The sequence below is a fragment of the Podarcis erhardii genome (assembly GCF_964252035.2).
Source record: "Podarcis erhardii genome assembly, chromosome: 17".
Lineage (NCBI taxonomy): Eukaryota > Metazoa > Chordata > Lepidosauria > Squamata > Lacertidae > Podarcis > Podarcis erhardii.
The window spans coordinates 12,206,378-12,216,343 of NC_138515.1; the positions used below are offsets into that span (position 1 = coordinate 12,206,378).

Consider the following 9,966-nt stretch of genomic DNA (forward strand, 5'->3'; position numbering starts at 1 on the left):
AAGCAATTTATCAAAGTTTTGGGTTAATGGGGACGAGAGAATCTCCACGCTGTGGGCCTGATTAGGGCTGCCATGCCCTTTTGCTCACCTGGCGTTACATGCAATGGCAGGTATGAGGCAGCTAAAGGTGATGCCAGCCCAAAAGGGAGTTTCAGGTGCCACTGATCTGCAGCACCTGTAAACCTCTCTAAAGCCACAACAATCAGTGGATTGTCTGGGCTTCAAAGCACAGTGCAGGGCACTCTACAAGCCTCAACCATAATTTTCAGGAGCATCTCTCTCTCCTCTGCAGAGATTTCAAAGGTGCTCCCTGGGGCTGACTCCCTCAGCCTACTGTACAAAGGTAATTCAGTGTTCCACCCACTTTTTACTCCAGACGTGCCCAGCACTGGCATGCGGTCCCCTGAAGATCGCCCATGATGTAATATGGTCTTCAGGAGAATAAGAAGCTTCCCACACTTAGCTTAACTTTTCTGTTTCAGGGGTTGCTGGTATTTGGACACGTGTTTAGAGCTGGAAGAGATGAACCATAGGATTGCAGAGTTCTAAGGGATGCTTTTGAATTATGGTGCTGGAGGAGACTCTTGAGAGTCCCATGGACTGCAAGAAGATCAAACCTATCCATTCTGAAGGAAATCAGCCCTGAGTGCTCACTGGAAGGACAGATCCTGAAGCTGAGGCTCCAAGACTTTGGCCACCTCATGAGAAGAGAAGACTCCCTGGAAAAGACCCTGATGTTGAGAAAGATGGAGGGCACAAGGAGAAGGGGACGACAGAGGACAGATGGTGGGACAGTGTTCTTGAAGCTACCAGCATGAGTTTGACCAAACTGCGGGAGGCAGTGGAAGACAGGAGTGCCTGGCGTGCTCTGGTCCAGGGGGTCACGAAGAGTTGGGACACAACTAAACGACTAGACAACAACAACAAAGGGACCCCCATGCAACGCCGGAATCGCAGTGGAAGAATCCATGACAGATCCACAGGAGGGACGAAAAGGCCAAAGGAGCTCCTCCCCACATTTCTTTAGGAGGAATGTGAAAAGACGAAAGGATGGGGAGGAAAGACCCCCCTCCCTATTTTTCTTTAATGGAGTCCTTTTTCCCTTTAGGGCGAGAGACACAACACAGACAAGCTTCTTGCAGAAATTCAATTGCCTTACTTAAATCTGCATGGGGAGCGGGGAAGAGTTGGGGGTGCAGAAGGAAGGCAGGTAATACATAATCTGGTCATCGGGAGATGGAGCAGACTTCCAGCACCCACCTCATCCCGTGGCCTCCCCCTGGCAGGTCAGCAAGGATGCTCCAGAGGAGAGAGGTCACCGAATTCATTGCTTTAGCAACGGCAGGTAAAAATAAAAGACAGTCATTAGAAGAAGAAGAAAAACATTTTTAATGCGAAGAGGATGCAAAAGGGGATGCAATAGAAAAATCAGGGGCCTACAAAAGCCACAAGAGGAGCTTCCTTTGCCAAATGGTTGCCCCTCTGGCTCCTGGGGGTTGACAGAGTTGGAGTCCCAAAGCTAGTGAAGGCCACACGATAAAGAGAGAGAAACCACTCATGGATGTGAAGGTTCGAGAGCAGAGTTAGCATCCCAGTGCCAGAAGCCTTGGTTATATCCTGCCCAGATTACGGCAATGCACTCTACATGGGGTGCCTTTCAAAAGGGCTCGGAAACTTCAGCGGGCTCAAAGAGCTGCAGCCAGACCATTGAACAGGGCTGGTTATCATGAGCAGACAACTCCCTCATTACAACAGCTCCGCTGGCTCCCGGACTGTTTCCGGGCACAATTCAAAGTGCTGGTTGTGACCTATAAAGCCCTATATGGCTTAGGTCCAAGCTATCTGATAAACAGTATTCCCTCATACAAACATGCCTGAGATCTGAGGTCTTTGGGAGAAGACCTTTCTCTCGGTCCTCCCAGGCATGCTTGGTCGGGATGCGGAGCGGGGCCTTCTTGGTGGCTGCTCCCAGACTTTGGAGCTCTCTCCCTAGAGACGCTAGACCGGCTCCCTCCTAGCTGTCCTTCTGCCAACAGGTGAAGAACAGGCTTTTGGGAAGTGACTGCTTTTAATGAGGGGCCTGGTGCCATTTTTGTTGTGATTGCCTGTAGATCATACATAGATCGTATGTGTGTGTCTTTAATTGTTTTTTAATTATTGGATTTTTTTTCTATGCTCTTCATAGAATTGTAGAGTTGGAAGGGACCCTGAGGAAAATGCATCTGTCCCATACAAGGATCGAACCTGCAACCTTGGCATTATCAGCACCAAGCTCTGAGCTGTTCTTATTTTATCTGTAAGCCACCTTGAGTCCCTGTCAGGGTATTAATAAATATACAATAATAATAATAATAATCACCTAGGAATATGGCACATTTATAAAATCTGACAGGGCCCACCAGGAACCATATAAAGATGATCCAGGGGCAGGATTCAGCCCCCAGTTGGACATTCCTAGTTTAAAGCATAGTAAAGTACCACTGCAAACTGCTTGGACTGAGAATTCTTTATTCACAAATGCAGACAGTGCTATTAACTAGTTTGCGAGTTTGCTAGGTTTGCAAACTAGTCGCAATCAAGATGCTGTACTACCCAAGGCCCAGTTATTTTTAGCAGATACTGCTGCAAAGACATATCTCTTTGGTTTATTAGAGAAGAGTCTACACCAAAACACGGAACTAAACTCTAGATGTTTTTACAGTTCAAAGCTTTAGGGATCACATTTCTTTATTCGCTTTCAACCTATAAAGGCAGCAAACCAGCACACCCAGAATCGTACTGAGCAGCGTTACATACACAAAAGTGTTATGTACCAAACACAAAAAGTGAACCAGAATATTGCACAACACCAGCAGCACGGCTGGAAGGTACTGGTATGTCCACTTAATAATATTAGCTCTTGTAGCCAGGTTCCCAAACACAGGTGTAAACAGAAACTGAAAACTGCCTGAATAATTACTGCCATATTTTTTTTAGTCAAAATACTACAGAACTCAGCTCACATAGCAACAGACATCATGACACATCACAGCAACTGGCTTATTTCTACGCTTTCCTGAGAAATAATGTTTAGGATTTCTTACACAATTTCCTTCTAGAGTTAAGTCAAATCACACAGGAACTCAAGAGAGGAGTTGGCAGGGAAAAAGCAGATAAGGTAGAAAGTTACCTCAACACCTGCAGAATATATCTCCTTTGTGCTGGCATCCAAGGGGGCCCTTTCAACTAACTAATCCTCCATCTGCCAGGCACAGAGGAAGCCAAAAGTTGGGGGCGGGGACATGGAGAGGGAACATTTGGAGCAAATACTAAGCAGGATTTTTCCCCCACCAGCAATTCAGTTATAATGGCTTTCTCACACCGATAATGAAAAATTGAAACTATTGCTGCAACACATTGGAAATATTATTGCTAAACATGGCAATGCCCAGTGAAAGCAGCTTGCTACCACTTTCCTCAAGACTGATGATTGATGATCTCAAGAAGAAACTGCCTTGTAAAAACCACCACCTAACAAGCAAGCTACTCTTCACAGCATACCCTCCAACATTTTGGTGATGAAAATAGGGACATACTATTCCATAATAATAATAATAATTTTTATTATTATTAATTTTGCTCCAGACACTCTGGGCGGCTTCCAACATATATAAAAACATAATAAAACATTAAGCATCAAAAACCTCCTTCTACAGGGCTGCCTTCAAGTGTCTTTTCATGGTTACCGGTACTTATCTCCTTGGCTCCGGGGTCGCATAACCCCATACACGCCAACATTTCTCCAATGAAAACAGGGACGTCCTAAGGAAACATTTTGGAGTGAAACCAGAAACTGGGACGGCGTCTGTAAATCCAGGACTGTCCCTGGAAAACAGGGGCACTTGGAGGGCTGTCCTATAGACAGCAAAATGACAACAAGGCGCGCACAGGTGTGTAGGCTTCCGGTTTCTGCTGCATGCGCAGCAGATGTGACAACAAGCGGCACATCTTCCCCGATGCTCAGCAAGAAAGGATGGGGCCCTGTGTGGCCGCCTTCTTCCCCTCGACGAGCTGCTGCCTCCCCATCCCCACCTGCAAGCGAACGCCGCCCAGCACACCTTGGGCAGGTGAGGACATGCGCGGCGAGGAGGAGGAGGAGACAGCCATTCCCAGGAGGAAACGCGGAGCGAGTAGAACAGCGCGCGAGACTCTTTTCCCCGCCACCCCTCCCAACCCCACATCAGGAGGGCTGCCGCCGGACGCCCTCCGCTTCCCAAACCCTATACAAAAGAGGGCAGCCCTCGCTTTGGAGAGGCCACCTCGACCCCCTCCGGGCCCGGGCGCAATTCCCACGCGCCCCCTCTCTCTCTCGCCTTCCTAATCTTTCCAGCCTTCTTTCCCACTCACCCCCAACTTGCCCCAATGCTATGGGGAGGGGAAAGGGCTGCTGCTGCCGGGGAAGTGCGTGGGGGGCGAAACAGCCAGCCCCACGACCTCGACTCTGCATTCGCCCTGGCCGGGTTGCGCGCGCGCGCTCTCCCCGCCACCCTCTCCAAAACGAGCCTCTTAGAGGGCGAGCTAAGGGGGTCTCCTAACCGAGGAAGCGCCCCGAGAAGCGGCCGAGCTCTCGTCCGCCTGTCAGCCTGCTCTCCCCACCCGGCCCCCCGCGCTCTCCTCGCCCTGTCTCACCGGCGGCGCTGGCCAGACGCGGGGCTCCCCGTCCGTCGTCGCCTCGGGCGCAGAGACTCCCTCGCGGCCTGGCTCGCTCCGGCGCCGTCTCACGAGCAAGCCGAAACGTCGCTGTTGCTGGCGAGGGAGGAAGCGGCCACCATGTTCCTTTCGGCCCCGCCAGCGGCTGGAGGCGGATCCGAGGCCCGCCCAGGAGGAGGAGGAAAGAGGGCGAAAGGGAGCGCAGGCGCCCCTTAAGCAGCCGGCGCTTCGCAAGGAGGCGCTGAAGAGCTCTGGCTCCTCTAACGGCAGCTGGGAGGACTCTCCGCCGCCCGGACGTCGCCTCCGCTCAGGGCGAGGGCAGGAGGAGCCTTTCCCGGGCACGGGCGCGCCGTCGAAGCGCCGGGGCTGCGCTCCCTGTGCGCTCTGGCGCTCGCCTTGGCCACTGTGCGCTCGCCGTCCCGTTACGCACGTTTACCGGCTGGCTGGGGAGGGCGGGGGGCGGAATGCGGCAGGAAATCCCCCCCCCCGCGGCCCCGGCAAACGTGCGCAAGAAGAGGCTGCCCTACTGGGAAGGTTTCCTTTGGCGGGTGGCGGGTGGCCATCATTCTCCTTGGTCGCGCGTAAGCGAGCAGCGGGGAAGGAGGGGAAAAGCGAGCGAGCTAAACGCCGGGTCTGGGTTCTCCGGAGCAGAGTTGTGTTTGGGGTGTGGTGGGACACACAGCCATTCACAATGAGATCAGGTGTTAAACAGGTTTGTGTTACTGCCCCAACTCTGTTCATTATTTTCATTGCCATGATCCTACACTTTGTCGAAGGGAAACTCCCCACCGGAGTAGAAATCGTATACAGTATAGAACAGATGGAAAGCTCTTTATTCTGAGCAGGCTGAAAGCAAAGAGTAAGGTTACCGTAACTTCCGTCATAGAGCTTCAATAGGCTGATGACAACGTGGTGTGTGCACGCTCAGAGGATGACCTCCAAACCATCCTAAATATCTTTGCAGAAGCTTACGGAAAGCTTGGCCTATCGCTCAACACCCAAAAAACCAAAGTGCTGCACCAACAAGCACAAAACAACCCCTCTGCAGCACCACAAATCCAACTGAACGTGTAACTTTGGAAAGTGTCAATTCTGTCAACTTAAGCTGCCATTCTTCTTTGGTTGGGACGTTGCTCATTTTCCATTTTGGGGCTAACAAAACACAGGCCGCAGTTGTAGCATACATACATAACCTTTTTTGACACCTGGGGATTTCAGTCTGAATTATCCCCAACAGAAAGGACTCTGGTTTTGGGGGGAAAGTACGTTTAAACATTTCCCCCCCCAATTCATTATGGATCATTTCCCAATACTCTTTTACCCTTTTACAAGTCCACCACATATGAAAGAACGTTCCTTCCACCTCTTTGCATCGCCAGCACTTATCTGATTCAGTCTTATATATCTTAACAAGCCCACTCGGAGTTCAATACCACCTGTGGATCATTTTCAGGTAATTCTCCTTCAAATAATAACATGCTGTAAATGCCAAGTCACTTTTCCAGAGTTTTCCCCAGAGGTTAGAATCTATATCGTGTCCTATATCTATTGCCCAGTGTGTCATTGAGGCTTTGAGTGACATTTTCAGGTCCAGCCATTACAAAACTCTTTCGCAATATTTTTTCCCCAGAAGGGCTGCAACTTTTTTTCACAATATCAGCACTTTGTGCTGCACAGAAATCACAAGACATCTGACACATTTGAGTTGGCAATCGCCATGCTCCACCGCAAAGCACAGCATTTGCCTCTCATATGGCTCAGGAGAAGCAAGACTAAAAAGACAGCGGTCGTTGCATTGAGGAAGAATCCTGATGTGCTCTGTAATCCTAGAATTGGCTGGCTGAATTGTGCAATGATAAATGAAAGTTGAATATTCTTTACAACTGGCCCAAAGCATCATGAACATATGGATTGGACTCACATCCCATTGTGAAAGTATGTTCTGATAGTCCAGAAGTACCTGCTTTTCTGGCTTTGGCCAAAATTGTCTTTGCTATTTTGACGGCTAATTCAGTTTCCCTATTGCTTTGGGGATAGGCAGGTGAAGATGTCTGATGATCAGATCCCTGCTGCTTTTGGAATGTTCTGAAATGCACACTGTGGTCCATTATCAGAGAATACAATATCTGCTCTTCTATATGTGGGCGAAAAGTCTCTTTAGACTCTTTATGAGTGTCCTCGATCCATACCCTCCAACATTTCTCCGATTAAAATAGAGGTGTCCTAATGAAAAGCGGGATCAAATAGAAATGAGGATGCCTTTGTAAATCCAGGACTATCCCTGGAAAATAGGGACACCTGGAGGGTCTGTCAGTCTTCTATCTGGTAGTGGATCCATCTACCAAAAGAGACAATCTTTCTCTTCCCATGTGAATAAATATACCCCCTGACTGCTGTGCTACTGGCACCTCCAAATTCTCCCTGCAACGCCCCCTGCCCCGAACATTAACATCATGAAGAGAAAACATAGGTTTCCCTTTGAAGTTTGGCCCTACACCTGGCTGAATTGTCCCTATTTTTAGACAGCTGTCTTGAATCAGAATGTGGCATACTCGTCGGCTGATATTTTGAATATCTTTTTTGAATGTTTGAAAGACTCTGGTCTGGAAAAATTAGCACAACTGCAACCTGTTTTGTCCTTAAAAACTACATTGTCGTTCATTCCAGCATTTCCTTCATCTCCCCTGGAATTCTGCCAATCATTGTCCGTAGGCCTCCTTGACCAATGTGATAAATGACAAATTTATTTTCAGCCTCTGAAGCACTGAGCTTTTTAACAGACTGGGTCCCAACACAGGCTTGGACTGAACACTGCGAGAACGATGGCTGCCTTCAAACATGTCAAGTGAATTTGCTTTTCTTTCCTGATTTAGTGGCTGTTCAGTTGAGCTGTCGGAGAGCAAATGGCCAAGTAATCACCCATTGGCCACACTATCTGTCCAACGTTCAGGTAACACACACCATATACAAAAATATACTGAACATCCAGAGTCAAATACCATCCCAGTATTGTGGCTCAAAAAACCCCACCATCAGCCACTGCCTGGCTCTCTCCGTCATTTCTTGTAGCAGTAAAAGGAAGGAGGCTGGGCTGTTAGCAAAATAGATGCATCACATTTATGAGACCTCAGGTTCAACTCCTGCAGCGGAGAAGCAGGAAGGAAAATCTGGTAAACCTCGAGGTGGCATTTTGAAAAAGTGTTCCTGAAAAGTAAACATTAAAAGAAAGACAAAAAACAAGAGTGGAGCTGAGATTCTGCAGAGCCCTGAAACTATAGGCCAGAACCTTCTCAACTGAGATGCATATATGCCAACCACAGGAAATGTGAATATACCCTCCCTAACTTTTGTACACAATGCTGTTGCCCAAATACAGTGCGGATGGGTGACCTTATGGGAACTGATGCAGAGGTTTCAACACCCTTCTCTCGAAATCTCCGATTTGCTTGTTTCCAGTGAAATCAAGAGCAAACACGGGTCCCAAAATGGGGCACTAGGTTTAAACAAAGCAGACTGTGTCAACTGCTCATTTCCAGGTGCTTGACTTACTGTACAGGAAAGGCTCTCACCTCTGTGTTTTCTGGAAGCTTAGTCAATAAGTCCTGATCGGATCGAGATAGATGAGAACGCATGAACCGAAGACCCAGTTTCTCCCGCAGGCTGCAGTTCAGTACACCCTTGCCTAGGTTGGAGTAAACCTCTTAAACACAATGGGACTTACTTGCAAGTAGATGTGCACGGAATTGCATCGTCAGGCTGTGTGCACACTGTAACTTTAAAGCACATTTCCCCCCTCAAAAAATTACGGGCACTGTAGCTTATTCAGGTTTCCTGGGAATTGTAACTCTGTGCATGGGCGCAGACAGGACTTCTGTTTGGGGGGTGGGGGTGGGCAGGACCCCCAGCTTTCAACATCCTCTGTCTGGCTCTGTCTAGCATTTTCAGAATGAAATGTCTCAACAACAGTGGTTTCAAATTACTTTCTTTTGAACCCCAAGGGCTCAGAAAAATCCGACTAAACCTTCCGTCATGTGAAAACTAGGAAGCTAAACAAAAAATTAACACCGGGGAGTACCTTTCATGTGGTTAACGAGTGTATATTTTGCAAAATTACAAAGAGCACTCCCTTTTTCATCTTGTTTTAGAAAAAAAAATCTAAACCAAACCAAGTTTTCTCGGATTTGATGCAAACCTTTTCCGCACTTCTTAAATCCCTCCCCCCCCCATGCAGTTTTTCTGTGTGCACTCAGTAAGCAAAGCCCATGGAGATGTTCCCTTGTCATTGTTGACCTTAGCCAGGTCTTTATTCTCTGCAAAGGACTGAATGGCCGTTCCAGGGGACAAGTGCATTGCTGAGCAAGAGAGATGGCCGGTCAGACCCACTGCTGCGGTATCCTGAATTCTGATGTTCTGCAGAAAACGGCTCGCACATTATAATGAAGGATGAAATGATAGCTACATGCATTTGTGTGACAAAAGCAGGCACTGACTTTTTCTGGGGAAATGCTCTCTAGGGAGGGAGATGGTGGTGTTTGTATTTTTTTACTTGTTTTGGGGGTGACAGCTGCCGCCCCTGTTTACGCCCATTACTTTTTGAGCGGTAAACTCAAGTGACCAGAATTCATAGAGGGGTAGAATGTGATACAGTGGTACCTCGGGTTAAGTTCCGGAGGTCTGTACTTAACCTGAAACTGTTCTTAACCTGATGCACCACCTTAGCTAATGGGGCCTCCTTCTGCTGCCACGCCACCGGAGCACAATTTCTGTTCTCATCCTGAAGTAAAGTTCTTAACTTGAAGCACTATTTCTGGGTTAGCAGCGTCTGTAACCTGAAGCGTATGTAACCCAAGGTACCACTGCAGTATGTATGCAGACCATATTACTGTGTGACGCTCCTTCCTGAGTGGTGGTTAGCTTGGTAAAATATGAGGTAAAATTTGTAATTTTAAGGCTATGGCACTGTGAGCTTTCAGTTAAACAAAAATACTACTGCCCCTGATTGTACCTCTCACTAGTAGAGCAAATTGACAGCTCGCTGTATTCTCGGATCTTATTTAGGATAACAGAGACTTTCATCTCTTCCAGTTCGAGTAAATAAACCGAATCGACTGTGTTACGGATGTTCAAGGGCAACCTTAGAAAACCTAGGGCTCTGTTTGCCCCTTGCTGTTGTATTACCTTCCTTTCTGCTCATTACCTTACAAATCGAAACCTGTTTTTCCCTTTCGGTGGGCCTCTCAAAGCAGAGAATATTAAGCAAGTGGAAGGATATCTTTT

The 9,966-nt window shown here is 48.1% G+C and overlaps 1 protein-coding gene across 1 annotated transcript in view; it reads right to left on the bottom strand.

Annotated features, from left to right (window-relative positions):
- Nucleotides 1–4,834, bottom strand: part of DENND4C (DENN domain containing 4C) — an 87,667-nt gene extending 82,833 nt beyond the window's left edge. Inside the window, exon 1 of the mRNA XM_081844756.1 lies at nucleotides 4,669–4,834. The gene's annotated coding sequence lies outside the window, so the exon portion shown is untranslated. The remainder of the gene's footprint in view (nucleotides 1–4,668) is intronic.
- Nucleotides 4,835–9,966: the final 5,132 nt, after the last annotated feature.